At 36.0% G+C, this 24,806-nt stretch overlaps 1 long non-coding RNA gene across 1 annotated transcript in view; it reads right to left on the bottom strand.

Moving 5' to 3' along the window:
• Positions 1 to 1,029: 1,029 nt before the first annotated feature.
• The window catches only part of LOC135364448 (uncharacterized), a 37,864-nt gene continuing 14,087 nt past the window's right edge, over positions 1,030 to 24,806 (bottom strand). The window contains exons 3-4 of the long non-coding RNA XR_010411566.1: positions 11,538 to 11,664; positions 1,030 to 1,318 (exon numbers count right to left, since the gene is read on the bottom strand). This is a non-coding gene — a long non-coding RNA (uncharacterized LOC135364448). The remainder of the gene's footprint in view (positions 1,319 to 11,537; positions 11,665 to 24,806) is intronic.

Raw genomic sequence — 24,806 nt, 5'->3', positions numbered from 1 at the left:
TTATATTTTGCAACTACGGGGCCTCAGAGACCATCACAAGAACAATTTTCTGAATGAAGGAGGGAGAAGCCAGATTGCAATGGATTCACGAGAGGAAAGGAGGGAGCCAGTGGTAACGTCAGGGTGGGTTACTATCAAGAAACAGGGGTAGATTAAGGCGAGCTTTCTTTCCCTCTTCTTTTCTCTTGTTCTTTTTCTCTTCTCTCTTTCCTTCTCCTCCTTCTCCTTCTTGTTCTCTCTTTTTCTGAGAAATGAAAGACTTTTAGGCTAAAATAAAGGAAGAGATGCTATTCCAAAGAGATGCTCTGTTTTGGGGAGGCTACTACAAACATCTGCTTTTGGGAACAATTCTTGCATGTTAGGTTTTTTCTCATCTATAGTTATGTTTCCAGGAGCACTGAGCTGTAGAAAACCAGCCTGTATGTCAATAGCCCTTTGTCCTGGAGCAAGATTCTGCTGTATTTACAGAGAAGACTATGTGGAGTGAAGCCAGCCGCTAGAAATTCCAAGAATACTGAAATTGACAATCACTCAGTAAAATTAAGTTCTTCAATTCAATGTGTAAGAGTGTAGTACCTATCATAGTATTTTGAATTATTTTCTTTATTTAGTCCACTTGATAGATCAAACAGTACTTCTAAAGCTACTCAATAAGGATTTATTTTGTACAAAGTTGAAAGTGTTATGGGTAATTTTATGACAATTATGTGTAACACACTTGAGTCTCTTCTCAGGTTTCTTACATATGTAAAAAGAGACGAAATGCATAAAGGGATTTGAATCCATATGGTTCTTATATTTGGGAAACTTAAAACTTCTTTCAGTAATCCTCACAGATTTTTAGGTTATTTTTTTTTTTCTGAATTCCCTATCATCACTTCAGGTGGAAAGTAAGATATGTGTCATTATGACAAATTTTGCCTCTATCCCAGGAAACCTAGCTTTTGCAGACAGGTTTGGCTGACTGCGTGGTTTTCTAAGCCCCACTAAAATGAACTACTCTGTTAACTGCTTTTCTACTCACAGCCTCGATTTTACAGGTGAGGAAAAGTCTGTGTATAGCTTCGCAGAATTTTAGGGCAGAGAGCAATCTTGAAGATTAGGACTGTTTGTTGCTAGTAACCAAACAAGGAGAGTCACAGGAACTGGTAACAGAAAGGGTGTCTTTGAATCCAGGAAGTTCCTATCACTTATCTCTTGTCTCTGCTTCATTCTTCTTTGTCCAATTCTGCTTCCTCTGGATCCCGGTCCGTAAGGTAGAACACATGCCACAACACGAAATACTGACTCTCTTTCTCTCCACCACAGTTACAAAGCCCTGGGGAAGAGACACGGATTGATGCTCACTCACAGTCCAACCAGCTGTGGGCTGGACATGATCACATTGTCTAAAATGGCTTTCAGGAGTATATCCCCATAGTGTGGAGTGGGGTGGGAGTTAGTGAAGGGGATGGTTGTAAGCTCAGCAGATATTCCAGAATGTGCCCATCAGAAAAGCTACTCCCACTGTGCCCACACCCCCTGCCACAAACACACCATTTTATAGGTAAGGAAACATTCCCCAAAATAGTATTTGGCCAAGGTTATAAAGTGAGAATTCCCAACGCAGTGCTATTTTGGTATGTGACTTAACTTTGACAGTAGATGTATTGGTACTATACCAAAACACCAGTTTGCTTCTCTCCGTATCACTCTGAAATCTCCTTGTCCCCTTTTCCTTGCTTTTTCCTATTTGTTTCTCTCAAAGAAATTAGAGAAAATGCTGCATGTAAGTTAGACAATTTTTCAAAAGATCTAACCCTGGTAATATATTGATTTATCCATTCATTTTTATGCTCAACAAGCACGTTTTACATACAAGAGGGAGAGGGAGTGATCTCTAGAACATTGAGGACAAAAAAACAAAACACATGACCTTTTTTTTCCTGAAATAAATTTTCTAAAGAATGGAGAAAATAGATCTGCATATGAACAAAATAGAGAGCACAAGCAAATATATAGTAATGTAAGCCAAACTGTGTATAAATTACTGAAGAAACAGAAAATAAGGACAAAGGATGGAAATCTTCAGTAAGACTTTCTGAAGAAGGCCAATTTTTAACAGATCTTGAAAAAGATAGTGATCATACCTGAGAGGGGGCCACAGGTCAAATCAGGTCTATTTCTGTTTTGTTGGGCCAGTGTAGTACTTAAAAAAAACAAAAAACAAACAAAAAAACCCTTAAGTTGTAATACCTTTTCATGGGACCAGCTCTTTCCAATTTAGCCACACTCTGTACCACTCCTTATATTTTATTCCATCCTTTGATGAAGGAAATGGGCAAATCCTTTATTCCCGGGAGATCGATATATACAAAGGCAAGGAGATGCGAGCCATGGATATGTGCACATAAAATAGGGACGTAATAGAAACTGGCCTGCATGAAGCTAAGAGACTACGTGACCATCAGTGGAATTCTATAAATGAAAATGCATAGTTTCGGAAGGACCTGGTGACTAAGGCCCTTAAAGACTAGGGTCAAAGAATTTAGATTTTTTTTTTTTCCATTCAGCAGTTGTCTGTCACTATAAGTTCTTGAGTTACCTGAGTGATTTGAGAAAATCACTCAGGTGATTTTCTTGACTACTGTCTAATGGTTAAGCTTGAAGACAAAGGTATGAGCTCAAACCTTTTCCGTCATCTCGGTAGGAAATAACAGTTTGGGACAAAGTGATTGTTCTGACAGTAGAAAGCCAGAAAGGAGAACTAGCAGGTAAGAGACAATGGAATTAGACAGGAACAATACAGGAAAAAGAAGTTAAGAGGCTGCAGTTTCCACGGAGGGGAAGACAGTTGGAGGGCAATGGCAGGATATAACATTCTGTTACCAAAGTGATGAAATAAAGAAAAGCTGGTCTTCATTCGAGCACACAGCAGCTCTCAGCCCTGCTCATGGGTCTCCTTCCTGCCAGCACGTTACTCGTGGCTCGAGCTACTTGACTCTGCCGCTTGTCAAGCAAAGAACAGGCAGCCGCATGGGGTCTTCTGTATTTTATTCATTACAGCTCCTTTTATTTGTTGTTTTAATGTATTTAATTTACTAAATGATTACAGATGTTTTATATTACAATGCTAATAAGAAAACTATGAAAAGATGCCCAACCTCTTTTAAGTCTGGTAGAAGTGGAAACATTTTTCCTTTTGCCTGTTCAAGTTTCAGTTGATCCTTTTTGAAAATGCTGACTGAAAATGGAGGGTCCCTACTGATTTTAAGTAGAGGGAAAGAGGAACAAATTTTAAGTGACCTTTTGGAGAAGTCATTATAGATTCTGCTTTGAGAAGGTTCGAGACGTTGAGAATTCAAAAGCCCCGTGAAGACGATCACAAAATGCATTACTATTCTTTTCTGGGATCTTCATTACTATCTGAGAATTTTAAATATAGGGGAAATGCTTATAACACGCCAGCATTATTTGGTGTTAGTAGGTGGAGTGTGTGAATATCTTAGACCCAGCTTTTGTGGGCAGTACACTTCATGTTGAACAAAGGGAAATAGTCTCCCCCAGAACTGTATTTATGTGTGAGTCAGATATGTGGATTAGAACACTTCGGGAAAAACTCAACAAAGAAAAGCAACTTTCCCTCCGGGCTTCATGATTTACACAAATTAAATTTGTCACTGTTAAGACAGATAGAGCAGGCTCACTTAAGATTGTGCGCTCCAAACCCTGGGCTGATTAAAGCTCATCAGAGAGCCACAGGTAACTACGTTAGATTTTCTTTGAACTCGTCTTCTAACTGGAGCCCTGTCACTGCAGAAGGCAACTGACATTTAATTAAGGGACAGGAAACTCCCAAGTCTAGCTTTGTCCTGGAGCTGCTCTGTGGGTTGTCTCTCAGGACTCGAACAGCTGTTGAGTGAAGGTTTTGGCGCAGATGCTGAAGGTTACCCCGGCGGGGCACCTCCCAGTCACGATACGGCCCTGTGGCTCATTTCGAGGTAGGCTCGCTCTCCACCTCCATAGATACTGTATTACACTGGTAGAGCCCTACTCGCTTTGATGCAGTTTTTACGGGCACCTTCAAATAAGGGCCCAATTTAATCATGAGAGAAGTTACGTACTTTAACAAAGAACTCAATTTTTCTTTCTGCTCTTCCAGTTGTAAACTTCCTAGTTGTTTTTGATACTAACTACCCCCAAATAATCAGGTCATCTGAACCTAGTGGGGAAAGCTGAAATGCAAATATCTTCGCAATGAGTGAGGAAAATATAAGATGTTATCAAAATACTCCCAACAAAAACAAAGTGCTCCAGACACACTTATAAATTTCTGAGAGATTCGTGCCAAGAGGATAGCAGAACTGCGCTTCTGCTAATGGCTCCTTGGAGCAGGCCCAATGTGCTGTCTTAGACGGGGACAAGTATTCCCTCGGTAGCGGATTTCTTTCAACCGCTCTCCCATGCCTGAGGAGGATCTTTTACCCCCTGATTGGCTTAGATTACATGGAACACATCTGATTTTTGGCAATCCAATATACTAATCTGCAGAGCAGTGTGCTGTGTAAATATACCTACTGGGCAGTGCCTCCAGGTCATAATAAAAACATCGCGTGAATCTTTTCATAATACGAAAAACTTAATTGACGATGAATAATTTCTACTTTGTCATATGATCTAGTGTGTTTATGACTACTTGCAAGTTGAACTGGACTAAATTTTTGGAATGGCTAAAATCCTAAAGGTTCGATTCAAAATGACAGAGTCACGCGGTGGTCACAGCGTGGGTCTCGGATTGAATGATGTCAGGACTACCCTTCAGGTATGAAGCAAAGATTTTGAGGGCTGCTCTTGTTGGCTTGCCTTCAAGAGTACATGTGCTGATGGACATAAAATGGAGCAGAGGAGAAAGGTGATGTATCACCTCTAACATGTAAGAAGCCATCAGACAGCTGAAAGGGATGTTGGGTGCCAGCACTGAGCTCCTTCAACTGTTCCATTGTTTGGGAAATATAAGGGGGGGTGGGGTGTTGCAACGGGAATCATTTTGAGCAGATTGTTGGCGGAGGTGAAGAGCTTCACGGTGTACCAACATGGGTGACTTGCATTACCCACGGATATTCAACTTTTTTTGGGGGGGGGGGATATGTTTCCATATGGAGTAGATATGATTAGTCAATATCCCCAAAGCACCAATTCTGACCTTCTCAACGTGACTGATGCTTCTAAAAAACTGGATATTTGACTTCAAATAAAGAAACAGTGGGATAATTCACTCTTCTTCCTAATATGTTGTTTTGAGTAAATGCAGCTTAAGAATCTCTCTGACAGGGGCACCTGGGTGGCTCGGATGGTTCGAAGTCCAATGCGCTATCCATTGCGCAATGGAGCCTGGCTCGGATGGTTAAACGTCTGCCTTCGGCTCAGCTCATGATTCCAGGGTCTGGGATCGAGCCCCACATCGGGCTCCTGACTTAGCAGGGAGTCTGCTTCTTCTTCTCCCTCTGCCTCTCCCACTGCTCATGCTCTCTCTCTTTCTGTATCTCTGTGTCTCAAATGAATAAATAAAATCTTAAAAAAAAAAAAAGAATCTCTCTGACATATTGTTACCATGTTCCTGTGTGCTATAAATGCAACAGACTGGTTCAAGACCAAGTCCTAACCGCAACCATGTATTTCCTTTGTTTTATATATTTAGGTCAGATGCTAAACATAGCTTTAACATATTTTCTTTGTGGTTTAATTTCCTTTGTGATTATTTCTTTTATTTAATGAGAGTGTAAAGTGTCCCAAGGACTAAAAACAAATTGCAGCTCGTTTTTAACATAGGCATTGAGAGGTACTCTGTGAGTTTACCTTTGGGTCAAACTTTCAGGATCATTTCGGGTTAAAAATGCAACAGTGAGACATTTACATTTTCTTAACAAAACATAGGGGACTATATTCATGTGGCATTCTTTCATACCCCCTTGGGCCTAAGTCTTACAACAAACAAGGAATGAGAAAATGTGGGCTCCACAGTGACTCTCAGTGTATCTCTGGTCTGCGCCTCCCCAGAGATGCCCAGGAGGCGCCTGCACGGGACACCACCCCGCAGTTCATAATGACTCCCTGGAGATGTGCAGGGATTCCTGGACATGTAAGAAGGAAAGGCAAACTAAGTCATCAGGGCAGCACCCCAGGACCACCGTGAACTTCATAGCAGTGCAAAGAGTGATGTGTGTCCATCTCCTAAGTGTTAAAGCTGCAAAGAGGTTTTTCATTACTATCCAGTTTATTAATGTGTGTTTGCTTCTGGCACTTCATTCAGTTTCTGCCCCGATAGTGAACATGTCTGTTTTAATGGTATGTGTAATTCTTTCTCAGTAAAGGTGTTGAAATATTTGCTTCTTAAACAAGACAGAAGCTTTCTTTTTCTTTTCTTTCTTTTTTTTTTTAAACATTCACTTACCTGTTTGGTGAGTAGCAGAAATACATGTTTTTTATACTTTGGCCTTTATGAACATAATGTAGTCATCAAATCCTAAAAGGCATCCCTAATAGAATATCCTTTGATTCTATCCACAACTTAATATATTTAACACCTGGATAAATTTAGAGTTCTTTTGAACTAAATGAAATCACTGAGAATCTAACAGTTACCAGACAGCTGTTAATAGTTTTAACAACTACTTGCAGTTGCCCAGAGGGAAGAAAATGTGGTCCATTTCAGGTCCTTATATAAAATACAGTAAATTACAATGGGCACAATAGTTTAACTTTAATAAAGGGGAGACCTGTTTATTTTAATAGGACTAGTATTTCAATTGTTAAAAAATTAAAAATTGTCATTTTAATTTCCTTGAATTAAAAATAAGAACCCCGGAAGAAATAGGCCCATGGAAAAAAATGGTTGTAGAATATATTTTGAAATGACATAGATATGTGTATTTCTAAAAATGTATTTTATTTGAATCACAAAGTGCAATTTTTTCTAAAATTGCTGAGAGTCAATATTATGTTAAATTAACGGCAAAAGTAAACAGACAATTTTAAACAGTCTCTGTCTTTTTCTAGGAAGATGTAGGATATTTGAGAAAAGGAAGACATAATTATTAAATGAATATTAGTCCAAAGTATACAAAATTATTAACCAAAATCAGGCACTCACATAGTTTATTTTTCATTTTAATATTAATAAAACTTCCCTAAATTCTTGTTTCTTCATCCAAGAAAGGTAGAATCCACTGTACCACTTACCTAATTTGTGAAGATGTCTTTTTTTATATGAACAAATAATTGCATACAAACATGATTACACAGATTTCATTCACAATGCTTAAGACTAAACCATGCTGATTTTAATAAAAATATTTCCCTAATAAAATCTTATTACTAAACTTTTTTCATGAAACATGTGTTTCCACGACTTCCAAAGACCTGGTCATCGTTCATGCAAATGAAAAAAAAAAAAGTGTATGTTTTCCATACATGCATAAGTTGTTCCACAAACATCTGGTAACGAAACTTTGCAAGCTGCTAGATTATGAGCCAGCCCAGGTGTTCCCTAAAACATCTCTAGAACTCAGCAGTTGCCTGCAGTAATTTGTTGCAACTCGTATTGGCATTTTTACAGTTATGATGAGGCAAAGGGTGATGACATCATGTTCTAATGTTACGAAGGTGCTGTGAATTCAGGGTGAAAATTCCATCAATGAGTGATTGTTATGGAAAGGGACTACCTTGGTGGCCATCGCGTTTTGCCAACTGAAACATCTGGGCACAAGTTAGTAGTGGCGCACCTTGTAAATAACTTAATTGAAATTAATAGCCAGAAGTTTGCAGCACCCTAGGTAGTTTATAAGTACCAGTTCTTATTCTACGGCAATGTTTTGCACCTGAGAATCCTGTATTCTCAGATTCTGTTTTAGCAGCTTGGGATGAAAGTGAAAAGTACAGAAAATGCATGATGAAACAGCAGGACGGCAAGGAAATTAACGTTTATACGTAGAGAAGAAAGCATTGCTATCTGTATACCTGCTTTCACCGATAAAGTATTTTCTCACAGAAGTAATTTTCAAATTAATGTATAGAGCAGTTTTTGAAAAGAGGGCAGTTGAGTGATGAGATATAGGTCTCTATTTCTCCTGAAAGAAACATCTAGTGTTTTGCCCATGTTGTAAATATTAAATGCTTATTGTATTGATACAAACATGAGAAATTATTATATACTATAAAACCACATATTTGAAGAGACAAAGGGGTTGTTCTGTGGAAAAACTAGGAGACTGAATAGGAAATATGGGTCCTGTTGTTGCTGTACATATTCTGAAGCATTTAGAATAATTTTCTAAGTTATTCACAGTTTCATGCATCATAAATCCAAGGAAAGATAACCAAACAATTACAAGGATACTCTGGTCAACAAAAATGAATTAGTCAATAATATGGATGTCAAGTCCTTGCTTCTTCCCTTCTTAACTCCTCTTGCCTTTGAATTTTTGCTTTCTAAAAAACATTCTGCAAAAGTAAAGCTGTTTAAAGATTTTAAATGTTGACAGTTTAAAATTCACATGAAAACCCAATTAGTAAACTAAAGTATGCTTTTGCCTTGAAAGTACCACAACTTATATATTATGATATAAACTTCCATAATGCCCTCAACATTGCAGAAACTTTTATAAAATCTGTTTTAAAAAATAACTATTGTTTTATTCTGTATGTTCAATATGAAGTTCTACATTATTAACTTTTTTGAGTTTAGTGCGGAAGTTTTTCTAACTAGTGTAATATTTGTTATTATTTAAAGAAAAGCTGTGTAACTCATATATTCTCTATCCGCCCACCTTGGCTGCCTAGAAGGTTAAAGCTCATTTTTTTTTTTTTTTTGATAAATCAGTTGTTATCCTGAGCCCACACTTTCTGGTACAACCAAATTGCTTTTTCTGCCCTTTTCCCTTTTATAGTTCTTGGCATTTGTACTCTTATACTTGCTTTGATAATCAGATTTATCTATGTTTTCTATGTAAATTAAAGTAGATAGGGTTTAGATAATACATACTCTAGAATATTTAGGACTATCAGTTGGTATTCTTTCATATAAAATATTTACAATTCAAAAAATCTATTCTTCCTAGAGCTGTGGGATATTTCAAATTTGAATTTTTTTCTCCTTATAGCTCACTATAACAAAAATTATACTTTATATAACAATGTTTTACTTTGTTTTTGGTAACAGAGACCCTTATGTTCACAAATGAGCTTTTGATATGACAATACAACCTAGCTATTCCCAAAAAAAGATTTGAATTCTTTTTTTGAACGGAAAGAAAAAAAATGTATCTCTATACTTATTCATAAAAGTAATCTTGGTGCTTTGTCATAATGGACATATTGTTCAGGCAGAGTGAGTTCAATGAGCTATCCAAACGCAAGAAAGAATTCCATTTAATCTTTGCTTTTGTTAGGAACAAGCGTGGAGAGTATGGGCAAAGAAGCAGCTTTAACTTATGGTTTTAATCTTAAACGTTTGAATCCCTGTAAGTTTCCCTGAGGTTAATATTTTAATGGTATCAGATCAAATTAAATAGAGAATATGTGGAAGGAATGGCAGGCAATTAAGAGAGCCATACAAAATCAATGACAGTTGTTTTTTAATCAGATTTCCACTCAGCTGTTTTTCACTACAAATGAATGTATTTTACAATAAAAATGTATAAATCTTTGGAGCGATAGATAGAGCTATATGATCTTGGGATTTATCTTTACAATTTAAGGGATAAAATAACTCCCCGTCCTTAAGGAGTTTGCTATTAATAACAACAGTTACATTTATTAAAGCTATAAAAGAGCCTGAAGTAGAAAAATGAGTCAGGGATTTTGCTAACGAGTTGCAGAACTGACAGACTTTTCAAGAAAGTTGTTAGGAGGCAGTGCCGAGCAGTGCTAGAAATGAACAGAATGTGACGCAAATACTGAAGGAGCAGGCAAGCTAAAAGAGATCTCTCAACTGAAAATAAATGAATAGTTTTAATTCTTTGATAAGGCATTTTTATTGCCATATTCCACCATTGTTTGTTTTTTTTCCCCCCCAGACATTGTGGTAAGAGGATGATTTCAATCCAAAGCAGTTGCAATGGCCCTGAGAAGGTCATAGAACATTTGGGGAGGAGGAAGATTAGTAGCATTGCAACTGATTATGAAGATCTAGTCTTTCATTCAATTAATTTAGTGGCACCTATGATGCCTCAGGCCCTCCACCTGCTCTCTGGATATGGAGGCCAGTAAGGCTACTGCCTTATCCTGTACTTTGTGATCATTATAACTATCCTAAGTTATTGAAATATGTTAGATTAGTTACATTTTATTTTAAAAGACAGGTTAAGTACAGAGACAATAAAGCTGATCTACAGTGTTAGATGTCAAGATAATAGCTATGCTCAGCAAAGAGGGGAGATGGGTAGAGAAAAGAAGCATATACAAAAGAGGCCTTTGGGATTCTGGTAGTTTGCTTCTTGATTTGTATGTTGGTTCTATGAGTGTTTCCATATTCACTTTGTGAATATTCACTGAGTATACAGTTATGGTTTGTGCACTTTCCTTAAGTTATATATTAGTAAAAATTTACGTGGAATTAAGGAGAAAAAGAGAATTGTTTAATACATATTTAAAAGATATGCCTTCCTTTTCTTTTTTTTACCAAGCTTTCTTATCTTTTTGTTACTACTCATTCCTCTACAACATTCTAGTACACTCCATATGATTGGGCTCTCTATAAGATTGTTAATGACAGAATCACCGTCTCTTATGGCTACTCTTCAATCTTTACCTCCTGTGATGGTTCTGGTCCTTTTGACTTTCTTACCATTCTTTTCTCTAAATTAGGATAGTTCAAAAAAATTATTTTTTTCTCCTACTTTGGCTTTTGTAACACCATACTCTCCTGGTTCTTTTTCTAATCATGAAATTGTTCCCACTTAGTCCCCTTCACTAGATTTTCTTCTAACCATTCCTTAAAAATTGATGTTCTGTTTTCTCAATCTTTTCTCCTTGCTCTACCTTCTTCCAGGGGAATTTGATTCAGAGATTTTGTTTTTGTTTTTGTTCTGTTTTTGTTGTTTTAACTATAGTCTATTGATAATGCTCAAATCCTTATCTCCACCACCAAAAACTTGGTATCTAGTTCCATATTTTAGATTGTCTACTTGGCATTTCCACCTGGCTTTCATATAAATAGCCTGAACTAAGTAAGTTCCAAACTGAAATTATTGTCTAAACTCCAGAAGTCTGATTTTCCTCCTTTATTTCCTGTCTCAATTAGCATTTCATCTTTAAGCCAGTCATCCAAGGTAGATATTTCTGAATAATTCTTTATTTCGTCCTTTCTCTCTTTCAACTCGCACATGAATAAGCCACCGTGTTTGTTATTGGCACCAATTAAATATTTCTCAAATTAAACCTCTCTTCTCAATTCCATTGAAATAGGTAGAGTCTGGACCCTCATTATCTTTTCTCCTCCCAGAATATTTTTATATCCTCATAAGTAGGTCCCCTGCGTAAGGTGTGAACATCCTTCTTACCTGCGTTTCACATTGCTGCTGCGGTCGTCACCCAGGTCTGATGGCTGTATGCAGCACCATTCAAAGGGCACTTCCTGCAGGCATGGCAACAGGGCACAGCTGGCTAACTCCTCTTTTAACAAGTTCTCTTTGAGATGCAAAAAAATTGTTAATCTCAGCAACAGCACAGGAACCTATGAAAGAGTGCCATTCACCTGTCATAACATTCAGGAGATTTCCATTGGTTATAGTGCAAGTGGTGCCGTATTTTAAAAAAGGACATCTCCTATGTATTTTAAATAAAATTCATGAGAACCTGATCTCTCTAAAATAACAGAAGAAAGATCAGAGAGCAAGTCTGTAAACTGAGACAAAGAGAGGTAATTAAAAAAAAAAAAAGGACAAAATTTCAAAGTAGTTGAATTAGAAAAAGGGGGATTTAATAAATTAAAAATGCAATGGGATTTTTAAAAATCTTAATAAGAAAAGAAGCAACATTACAGAAAATAAAATTAGTATTTACAAAACAAATATAGAGGGGCACCTAGGTGGCTCAGTCAGATAAGCATCTGCCTTTGGCTCAGGTCATGATCCCAGGACCCAGATCATGATCCCAGGGTCCTGGGATCGAGCCACACATGCCTGCTTAGTGGGGAGCCTGCTTCTCCCTCTCCTCCCTGCTCGTGCTCTCTCTCTTGCTATCTCTGTCTCTCTCTGGCAAATAAATAAAACCTTTAAAAAACAAAACAAAACAAACAAACAAATATAGAGAGCAAGGCATGGGAGTGAAGATGATAGATCTATATATTTTCTATTCTATTTTTTTTTAAGATTTTATTTATTTATTTGAGAGCAAGAGAATGAGAGAGAGCACATCAGATAGGGGAGGGTCAGAGGGAGAAGCAGACCCCCCGCCAAGCAGGGAGCCCGATGCGGGACTCGATCCAGGGACTCCAGGATCATGACCTGAGCCGAAGGCAGTCACCCAACCAACTGAGCCACCCAGGCGCCCTATATATTTTCTATTCTAAACAAGAGTGTAAAGACAAGTCTTACATATTAATCTTTGCATGTTATCTCCTTGTTCCTTAGAACAAATTTCTAATTGTATAAATACTGGGTCATAAGGTATAAATTTAGAAAAGTTTAGAATGTGCTACCAAATTATCTTTTTTTAAAAAATATTTATTTATTTATTTTAGAGAAAGAGCACAAGTGGGAGGGGCAGAGGGAGAGAGAATCAAGCTGATTGCAAAGCCAATGCGGGTCTCAATTCCACAACACCAAGATCACAATGTGAACTGAAACCAAGAGTCAGACGCTCAACCCACTGTGCCACCCAGGTGTCCCCCAAATTATTTTATAAGATGATTAGATTATTATTTTACCAATAGTGACTACAAAAATAAATTGCCTCATGTCCAAGCTCATACAACTATTACAAATCTTTTAAAAAAATCTTTGCCATGCTGTTTTAAATCCCATTAATGATTACCTTTAATCTTAGAAAATATTTTGTATTAGACATCTCTTAATAATGTTTTGACATTTGCACTAGTTTTGTGTCAGTAATTCCAACAAACATTTAAATTTAACGCAATGTTGAACGGTCATTGATGCTCATTTCAATTCTTTTTTATTATAATTTCTTCTCTCTTTTATTGTTCATTTTGATGCATTTCCCATTGGACAGGAGCATATCTTTGAAAATGTTTTCATTCAGAAAATTTAGATGGTACACTTTCTGAGCCCCTGCATGTATGAGAATGTCTTTCTGTTGTATGTAAAAAACAATTTAGCTGAGTTTAGAACTTTTGGGTAACAAAATGTTCTCTGGAAAGGAGGATACATTGTTTTCTCTTTTTCAGTGTTATAGTCAAGCCCAAGGCCAATCTGATTTTTACTCCTTTACAGGCAATCTGTGTTGATTGGCTGCTATGTTGTAGAATATTTTCTTTTGTCTTTGAAATTTAAAATTTTTATCCTAATATGTCCATTTTTTATTAATTTAGCCTGATCCAGCTATTGAACTATTTCCATTACAAATGTACATGTTTCTTCAGCTTTGAAAAGTTTATTCATTTCTATTATAATATTGGTTAAATTGAGAAGAGCACAGATCAGTACTGACTCATAAAATTGGGGGAGGAGTATTGGGCCCAGAAGTTTTTGTGAGTTGTTTCTAATTATCAAGCAATAGGTAATTCCCATGTGATAAATTCAAATTCTTTCAGAATACAAGAAAAGATAGAAATGTTCTCAATTTGTTTTATAATGCAAATACAATCTTGGTAGCAAAACCAAACAAAGATACCATAATACAATATCACTGCAGAAATCTTTTATAAATATAATACAAAAAACCCAACTAAATAAAATAATTTTAAAGTTGACAGTATGTGACAAAATACACCAAAATGAGGTAGGTTTTTTTTTTTTTAACTGTGCCTTAATGCTGTAAAACCCATTCATATTAGTTATCACATTAAAAGAAATTAGATGTTCATTGCAATAATGCTGATCTTAAATTGGACTGGATAGTTGTTCACTTGGCATTACTTCTCTACCCTTTTATTGCAGAGGAGAAGCCACAGACTACCAATAAGAAGCACTGACATGAGATTTATAGGGCACAAGAGAAGGAAAGGTCATTATTCTCTGGAGGCAGTTGGAAACTGACAAATGAGCAAAATTGAGATTTATACTGGCTTTCTCAAGAATTCTTGAGAACCACCTGCTGTGGTGTTACAGGCTGAAATCTTTACTTTTGTCTTTTTTTTTTTTAATTAAAAAAAAAAAAACTCTTGCTCCCCCCCTCCCACCCCCCCCAGCCTGAAATCTTTACTTTTGAACTCCCTGACCTTGTGTCTCCTGCTCTTCAAAGAGAAGTGTAAACCCAATTCCTATATTAAACTCTTTGTACCTGGATTACATGAAGTGCCTTCTGTGTTCCTGGTTGATCCCTGATTGATATAATACAGATAAAATTCAAAATCCAATGCTTAATCAAATTTATATAATATATATTATATAATATACCAAACTTAACAATATGTAGGAAGTACATAACAAAATTAATAAAACTTTTCATAGAGAGATAAATCTTGACTAAATGGAAAGTACCTAATTCTTGGATGTTGAAGTTCCAATATTATGAAGATATCAAGTGCCTTCAAATTAACTCATATATCTAATATGATTTAAATGAAAATTCTCATCAGAACTTTTTAAAACTTGATAAAAATGTCATAAAGCTTTCTTGAAAAAATAATGAGCAACATTAAATTATTTATGAGAAAAGAATAATGCACAATTGGCCTAATGAATATTAAAGCAAAAGATAAAGTTATAATAATTAAAAATGTAATATGGTGCCAACCATGTTACCATAGACATAGATCAATAGAAATAGAATAAAAAACACATAAATAAAACCTAGTATACATAGGAATTTAATAATAACAAAACTGTATTTAAATTTTTTGTTGTCTCTTACACCAGATTAGTAAATTCTACTGCTTGTGTTTCAATTTTTTAATTGACAACTCCAATCTTTACTCCCTCATCTTGGAGCTTGACATTTTGGGTGCCTAGAATAAATTGTTTACAATTCCTTCATCCAAATAAATGGGCTTTTTAGATATGGTCCTTGTTCTCAGCCTTAAAGATATATTTGAAATTGAAAGGCTTAAGAGACTATGGACTCTGAGAAACAAACTGAGGGTTCTAGAGGGGAGAAGGGTGGGGGGATGGGTTAGCCTGGTGATGGGTATTAAAAAGGGCATGTACTGAATGGAGCACTGGGTGTTATATGCAAACAATGAATCACGGAACACTCCATCAAAAACTAATGATGTAATGTATGGTGATTAACATAACATAATAAAATAAAAAAAATGCAAAAAAAAAAAAGGCTTAATATTGTTAAGATGTCCATACTACCTAAAGTGACCTACCTACCCAACACGATCAATAGCCTATCAAAATCCCAACAATTTTTTTGAAGAATTAGGGAAAAAAACCCTAAAATTTACATGGAATCTCAAGGGACCCTGAATAACCAAAACAAAAGGAAGAACAAAGTTGGATGTCTCACACTTCCTGATTTCAAAACTTACTACAAAGCCATGGTAATTAAAACAGTGTAGTAGTGGCATAAAAACAGATACATAGACAAATGGGATAGAATGAAAACTTCAGAACTAAACCTTTCCTTATATGGCCAAATGATTTTTCACAAGGGTGCCATGACCATTTAATGGGGAAAATGACAGTCTTTTCAACAAATGGTGTTGAGATAACTGGCAAGACACATACAAAAAGAATGAAGTTGGACTTTTATCTTACATCATATACAAAAATGAACTCAGAATGGATCAAAAACCTACATGTGAAGAGTTAAAACGATAAAGCCCTTAGAAAAAAACATAGGAGAAAGTCTTTAGGACATTGGCTATGTCAATGATTTCTTAGGCATGACACTAAATGCACAGGCAGCAAAAGAAAAAGTAGATGACTTGGACTACATAAAATAGTGTGTAAACTACATCGTACTACTGTGCATCAAAAGACATGATAAAGAGAGCGAAAAGGTAACTTACAGAATGGGAGAAAATATTTGCAAATCATGTATCTCACAAGGGGTTAATATTTAGGATGTGTAAAGAACAACAGCTCTGGCGCCTGGGTGGCTCAGTTGGTTAAGCGACTGCCTTGGGCTCAGGTCATGATCCTGGAGTCCCGGGATCGAGTCCTGCATCCGGCTCCCTGCTCAGCTGGGGGTCTGCTTCTCCCTCTGCCCTCTTCCCTCTCATGCTCTCTGTCTCTCATTCTCTCTCTCTCAAATAAATAAAATCTTAAAAAAAAAAAAAAAAGAACAACAGCTCAACAACAAAAAACCCTGAAGAACCCAGGATGACAATGGGCAAAAGACTCAAAAGATATTTCTCCGAAGAAGCTATACCAATGGCCAATAAGCATACGAGGAGATGCTCAAAATCACTAATCATGAGGGAAATGCACATTAAATCCATATGAGATACTACCTCACACCCATTAGGGTGGCTACTATCAAACCAACAAAAAATAACAAGCGTTTGCAAAGATATAGAGAAATTGGAACCCTTCTGCACTGTGAGAATGTAAAGTGGTACAGTTGTATGAAAGACAGTATGGGGAGCTTCCTCAGAAAATTAAAAATAGAATTATCATATCATCCAGCAATTCTATTTCTGGGTCTGTATCCAAAAGAATGGAAAGCACTTCTTGAAGAGATATTTGTATAGCCGTGTTCACTGCACTATTAATCACAATAGTGATTGGAAACAACCCAAGTGTCCCCTGACAGATGAATTGATACACAGAGTGTGGTATATACATTCAATAGACTATTATTCAGCCTTAAAAAGGAAAGGAAGTTTTGAAACATGCTAAAACATGGGTAAACCTTGAGAACATTATGTTATGTGAAAGAAGCCAGTCACAAAGAAACAAATAATTGATTCCACTTCTATAAGTTAGTTACCTAGAGTGGCCAGATTCATCCAGACAGAAAATGGTCATTTCTAGTTTCTGCAGGGAGGAGGTAATGGAGATTTGTTGTTTAATTGGTACAAAGTTTCAGTTTTGTAAGATGAAAAGAGATCTAGAGATAAATGATGGTGATGGTTGCACAACAATGTGAATGTATGTAATGCCACTGAATGGTTCACTTAAAAATGGTTAAGATAGTATATTTTATGTGTATTTCATCACAATTAACTAATTATATGCATATACAAAGATATATTGGGGAGACCAGAGATGTTTAATTCTCTTACGCTTTCTGATCCTTGGATAATAACTATAATCTCATTTCCTAGTTACCTCCCTTTTTACCCCTTTAGCAGAATACCAGCCAATATTGTGACCTTTCCCATTGCCAAAAGTCTTGGAACTAGTGGAGTTTTCCACTCCCTCCTTGTTTTCTAACAAGCCAGGGTACTCAGTGTGCTTTTTAAACCAGACACCATCCTTCCCCTCATATGGCTTACATTCCAGTTGGGGGTATATAAGCAGCAAAAGGGGCGATCATAACAAAATGTGGTGGTGTCAATGTCTAAAAAGTTCACCTGAAGCCCTGGTGGTATGAATTCAAAGGGCTTCCTACAGTGACTTAGTACATGGAGGTGACGAAGCAAAGTGGTGATAAGAATAGCATAAAGCCTTGCAGCTCTAACTTGACCAGACATACACTAAGAAATATCATGTACAATATTCCATCAAGATAAAAGGCTCATTTTTGTTTTAAATTATATAAGCATGAGAGCTGGGTGGAGAGGACATGATTAACATGTGAAACACTCCTTTGTGGTTGACATGGAAAAAAATTTAAAGCTGTAGGGTCCAAGTATGGACAAGAGCTATTTGATTAGCAGGTGTTTCAAGGGGTCAAGAGTCAAAGATAGGAATATGGAACTCAAGTGTGGGAAATTTACTACTAGGATTTTTTTTAGTGGCTAAGAAAGAAGTCCATGACACTTATGATGTCATTTTATTTGAGTAGGAAAAACTAACAGATGAAATCAAGGCAACTACAAAACTTCCTGTACGATTGATTGAAAAATTTGTAACAAAAGCAGATGCTTCAACTGGAAAAGTTTCTTTCACAGCTTCTTCTCCTGGTTTTGTAACTGTCAACCAAGTTGGGCAAAAATATTACAATGTATTTGGGCAAATTAGACTCCACCATAGGCTTTTCAGTTAATACAGAAAAAAACATTTAAAAATATTAAAGGAAGTCATATTTAGTTCTCTTTGTTTCTTCATCAAGATTATTATTGATTCCTTTAAATGTTCTATCATATTTTTTTATTAGAAAGAAAAAATGCACAGAACAGGACTGCATCAGTGAAAGCCTGCAATTCTTTCCTTTTTATTTTATTTTATTTTATTTTTATTTTATTATTCCTTTAATTTTCCTTTCCTATTTATTTCCTTTCCTTTTATACAAATTCACCATTTGGTAAAATTAGGGTATTCTTAGATTTTTAGCCACAATAAAGTTTAACAAACCTTATTTTCCTCAGTGGTGGAAGAACACCTTGAAGTTCCTCCCATATAACACAATGATATAATGTAAGTCTGTTAACCCTGAGTGCTCAATAAACTCTTAAAATGTCACATTAAAAAATTAAAAACACTTTAAAGATTTTATTTATTTATTTATTTATTTATTTATTTATTTATTTATTTGACAGAGAAAGAGAGAGATAGTACAAGCAGGGGGAGCAGCAGAGAGAGGGGAGCAGCAGAGAGAGAGGGAAGCAGGCTCCCCGCTGAGTGGGGAGCCCAATGCAGGGCTCGACTCCAGGACCTTGGGATCATGACCAGAGCTGAAGGCAGCCGCTTAACTGCCTGAGCCACCCAGGAGTCCCCAAAACTTCAAAACATTTTGATAAACAAACATTTATTGCTTGAGTAGACTTTTGGTGTTTCAAGAGTAATGAGTCCTCCAAATTCATCTGAATTAATTTGGAAAAACAAGAGTATTTAGCTTCATAAAGATTTCTTTTTAAGATTTTATTTATTTGAGAGAGAGAGAGCATGAGCAGTGGGGGGAGGGGCAGAAGAAGAGGGAGAAGCAGACTTCCCATTGAGCAAGGAGCCCTATGAGGGGCTCCACGAGGGGCTCCATCCCAGGACCCTGAGATTATGATCTGGGCTGAAGTCAAATGCTTAACTGACTGAGCCACCCATGCACCCCTAACTTCATAAAGATTTTAAGTAGGATATTCTATTTAATGTTTTTGGTAATATATCAATTTATTTCCCAAACCTGCTTTTCCTGGGTCCTGTATTTCAATGAATGAAGTCATCATCCTCCCACTTAAGCTCAAAATCTCAAACTCTTGTTTTGACTTCTTTTTCTCTTTACTCCACCCCATCTTCTTAGTTTTTACTCATACCAATTTTACATTTACAGACCCTCTTGCTTGCCTCATTTTCAATCTCAAAGTATGCAGGATTATTGAAATCGCCTTCTAACTCAACTCCCTACCTTTGGATTCTTACTTATCTAATCCATCCTACACAATACTGTCAGATCAATTTTCTTAGTATACAGCTCAAATGCTGATGTTCTGCTCCTACAACTTCCCATTGTCAGCTTAGTTTTTGGAATATCCTATCTTGATATTCAATCCTCTCAAGGATCTATTCACAACATAGCTCTCTAGCATTGTTTCTACTACTATCTCTTACATTCTCTGAGCTCCTAGGTCCTTTAACCCACTATATCCATAATGTTTCCTTTATCTAGGATGTGCTTTTATCACTTTCAATTGTCTAAGAGTTTTGCCTCAGTTGCAAGACTCAGCTCAGATTCTGAACCCTTCCTAAAAGCCTTCATATCTCCATCCTCTGAATTTTCATAGCACTTTATATGTATCTCCCACTTTGTATAATTTTGATCATGTCTTTAATTTTTCATTTACACTTTAATCCCTTGATAGATTTCAAGCTCCTTTTGAGCAGGCTTTATAGGTGCTTTATCTTGTTATATCCCACACTCCAATTGTTCAGTAAGTATTCAACTGAATTATTTAATTAATTGAAAACCCTTGAGATTACAGGTGTGAGATGTGTTAAGGAAGAAAATTTATTCACCTTTGAATAATATTATGCATTTGTAAGTCTAAAGAGGAGAACTGAGTTTAATAATTCCAAAACTATTGCCATAAATTTGAAACTGTAACACAGGGTTTACTGGAAACTTATTTTAAAAACTTATATCTCAAAAAAAAAAAAGTTCTATCTCATGTGGTGATTGATTAATTTCTCAATATTAAGAATTCCATGTAGGGGGCACAGATACAACAAATCTAACAAAACAACTTCCTCATAATCTATTATCTTGCCTGTTTTCTGTTTCTAATGATTTGACATTGGCTGTTCCAAAGGAAACATCCAATATAGGAGGTAGTAGAGCTGATTACTGCACACTGCCCTCTGGTGAGCCACAAGGGTAATCTAGAGGGGAAAATTTAGGGTTGAGAGTATAACTCATTCTCCATGTCCAGGATGCCAGCTGGTGCCAAAGAATGATGTCACATTTTGTGATGTGATCACTTCTCTCAATTGTGCTCTCCTGAGTCTACCAATTCTTTCCATGTAGGTCATCAAACGGCCATCAGCTGGTAAAACTTTCCTCCTCACTTAGCCAAAAATGGATCCAGAATCGTTGTAATGAGTCTTACTAAACCAAGGATTAAAAAAAAAAAAAAAATACTCTTACTTCCACCACGACATTTCCCTGCATCTTCAAATATCGCCAAAGCATTGAGTGAAAATAATGATAAAAAATATTCTCCTCAGTTTGTAAGGAAAATGGCCTCCTAGTAATTGCCATGCTAAATTCTATGTTCTCATTAACAAGTCTTATTTTATATATAAAAATATAGAGCTTTCTCATTCTTAAAGAGAAGGCCAAAAACCAAATAACCAACTTAACAGCACTGGAAGTACTGTTTGACTTGGAAGGACCACAAGTATATCTGGCTTTTGACCATATTAATACTACCATGCTGGGTGATATTCATTTATTCATTACCACCTGACCAAATACCATCCATGACTAAAGGGATAATTAAAAGTTTCAGAACAGACATGGAACTGCTCAAAACTCATATTCTAGAAAGGATACAAATAACCCAGTGACCAATGAAGTGTTTCATTGGCTTCTGCAATCAACTGTATTTACTGTTTGTATTCAATGACCTTTGTTATTTTCTTGTCCTATTCTCAACTTTAGGCAACTACATTTTGTATGAGTGATACCAGTAATGGGCAATCTTCAAATAAGTGGAAATTTCCTTTCTGAAGAAGAAGGAAAAAGACTTGCAGAAACATGGAATAAGTGGCATCTTGTTTTATGGCATGCTAATGTTTAAACAAGAAAATTTCCCTTTAATAAAAATTTTGACTCTTCAAACTCCAAGAAACTGACCTTGCTTTAGAAGCATATTCTAACCTTCTAAAATAAAAGTGTAATTTTTCCTTATGTTCTTTATTATGTAGTTAAAGTTTACATTAGACTTGAACTAAAATCCTTTTTTGACTCTCAATCTTTTCATTTTCTGAGGCTGTTTACATGCAAAGTCAGTAAATGAGTTTTTACTTATTGTTAATTTATTTTACTTTCAAGTAAAAAAAAAAACCATTCTGTGGGAGGTTTTACACTGGTTTCTGCTGAGTTGTTGCTTAAATGTGGGTAAAGGGATTCCTGAATTCAGAGAGAAGTTTAAATAAAATAGCATGTAAGTTCCTTTAACCTCCAAAATTTTATGTTTCCAATGATATCATACACTGGTGAACAATTGTTTTAAAACTTTAAATATTAATTATATATGTTTTATGTATTTAAACCCAATCTTTCTGCTGTTCTATATTATGTAACTGAAAAAGTACCATGAGGAGAAATGGTATAAATAAAATTTGTTTTTCACCACAGAAATAATGTTCCTCAGGCTTTGATTAAATAACTACCAACTCTGTGTGTAGTGACCATGTAATCAAACAGGATATATCCTGTATTTGGCATTGTAGTAAGTCTACTTTCTAAAATAAAGTAAATATTTATAAATCAAGTAGGGAAACTGATAGCATTGTATATGAATCAATACAATCTTACAATCTATTATATAAAGTTCTTCTTTTGCTTTTTCTTATAATTATTTGTTTTTAATGGATACCAACCAAAAAGTGAAAAAGAACCACCATGGTCATAGAATTTAAAAGACTTACTTAAAAATGACTTTGATTATTATGATGCCATTTATGATGTTGATACCTTTTCTTCATATAGAGCTTTCCGATTTAATTTAATTTTTTTTTTGATAGAGAGAGAGAGTGTGTACATGGGAGGGGAGGAGCAGAGGGAGAGAGAGAATCTCCCCTCATGGGGCTGGTGGGGCTCCATCTCATGACCCTGAGATCATGATGTAAGCCGAAATCAAGAGTCAGACGCTTCACCTGCTGAGCCACTCAGGCACCCCAGGGCTCTCCAATTAAAAAAAATAATAATAAACTTTATTTTTTAGAGCTGTTTTAGAATCATAGCAAAATTGAGTGGAACGACATGGAGTTCCCATATCTCCTTGTCTCCACACATGCATAACCTCCCTCCTATCAACATCTTATACCAGAGTGGTATATTTGTTATAATCAGTAAACCTACATTGACACATCATTATACCCAAAGTCCTCTAGTTTATATTAGTCACTCTTGGTGTTATAAATTTTATGTGTTTTGACAAATGTATAATGACATGTATCCACCATTATAGTAACATAGAGTTTACTTTTTTATCTACTCACCTTCTAAAAGATATCATGGTTACTTCCAAGTTTTAGCAATTGTCAATAAAGTTGCTATAAATATCTGTATGCAAGTTTTTTTGTGTGGACATAAGTTTTCACTTCATTTGGACAAATACCAAGGAGCGTGGTTGCTAGAATGTATGGTAAGAGTATGTTTAGTTTTGTAAGAAACGGCCAAACTGTCTTCCAAAGTGGCTGCCTTATTTTGCATTCCCACCAGCAATGAATGAGAGTTCCTCTTGCTCTACATCCTCACCAGCATTTGGTTTCATCAGTGTTTTGGATTTTGGTTATTGTAATAGGCATGTAGTGGTATCTCATTGTTTTAATTTACAATTCCCTAATGACATATGAGGTTGAAGATCTTTTCATATTCTTTTTTTTTTTTTTTTTTTTATTCATGAGAGACAGAGAGAGAGACAGATGCAGAGGGAGAAGCAGGCTCCCCACGGAGCAGGGAGCCCGATGCGGGACTCGATCCCAGGACCCTGGGATCATGACCTGAGCCGAAGGCAGACGCTTAACCGACTGAGCCACCCAGGCGTCCCGATCTTTTCATATTCTTATTTGCCATCTTCTTTGGGTCATGTTTTTTAATCGAGTTGCTCATTTTCTTATTGTTGAGTTTTAATAGTTCATTGTATGTTTTGGATAACAGTTCTTTATCAGAGTGTCTTTTGCAAATGTTTTCTCAGACTGTGGCTTGTCATCTCATTCTCTTGATATTATCTTTTGCAGAGTAGAAGTTTTTAATTTTCATGAATTCCAGATTTACAGTATTTATTTCATGGATCATGCCTTTGGTGTTGTATTTAAAAAGTCATCACCATACCCAAGGTCACCTATGTTGTCTTCTAGGGAGTTATAGTTTTGCATTTCACACTTAGGTCTATGGTCCATTTTGAGTTAATTTTGTGTGTGTGCAGGGTGTAAAGTCTGTGTCTCAGTTCATTTTTTTGCTGGATGTTCAGTTGTTCCAGTATTATTTGTTGAAAAGCTGTTTTTGCTCCATTGTATTGCCTTTGCTCTTGTCAAAGATCAGTTGAATATATTTATGTGGGTCTATTTCCAGGCTCCATTCTGTTCCATTGATTTGTTTTTCTCATCTTTCACCGATACTATTCTGTCCTAATTACTGTAGCTTTACAATAGGTCTTGAAACCGGGTACTGTCAGTCCTCCAACTTTGTTATCCTTCCATATTAAGTTGGCTATTCTGGGTCTTCTGCCTCTCCATATAAACTTTAGATTCAGTTTGTCAATATCCACAAAATAACTTGCTGGGATTTTGACTGAAATTGCATTGAGTCTATAGATTAAGTTGGGAAGAACTTACATCTTGACAATATTGAGTTTTTTCATCCACGAACATGGAATATATCTCCATCTATTTAGTTTATTGATATCTTTCATCAGAGTTTTGTAGTTTTCTTCATATAAATCTTGTACATATTTTGCTAGATTTATATTTAAGTATTTCATTTGAAGGGGTGATAAAATAAATGATAAATGTATTTTTAATGTCAAATTCTACTTGTATATTGCTGGTATATAAGAATGCGATTGACTTTTGTATATTAACCTTGTATCTTGCAACCTTGCTATATTCACTTATTAGTTCAGGAGTCTTTGTTGATTCATTCAGATTTTCTATGTAGATAATCATGTCACCTGAAAAGACAGTTTTATTTCTTACTTACCAATCTGTGTCTTTTTCTTGTCTTATTGCATTAACTAGGACTTTCAGTGTATGTTGAAAAGCAGTGGTTGGAGAGGACATCCTTGCCTTGTTTCTCATCTTAGTGGGAAAGCTTTGAGTCACTCACCACTTAGTATGACGTTATTTGGAGAAGTGTGGTGGAGCATGGATTTTAAAGTAGTAAGACAGAAGACAGGGAGACCACCTAAGAATTTGTCCAGAAAACTGGAGGAA

Source organism: Mirounga angustirostris, unplaced genomic scaffold, assembly GCF_029215605.1.
Source record: "Mirounga angustirostris isolate CCGP_5_RB_7025 unplaced genomic scaffold, mMirAng1.0.hap1 SCAF_5, whole genome shotgun sequence".
Lineage (NCBI taxonomy): Eukaryota > Metazoa > Chordata > Mammalia > Carnivora > Phocidae > Mirounga > Mirounga angustirostris.
Note: the sequence above shows the minus strand (reverse complement) of the source record. Positions and strands in the feature narration are given on the sequence as shown.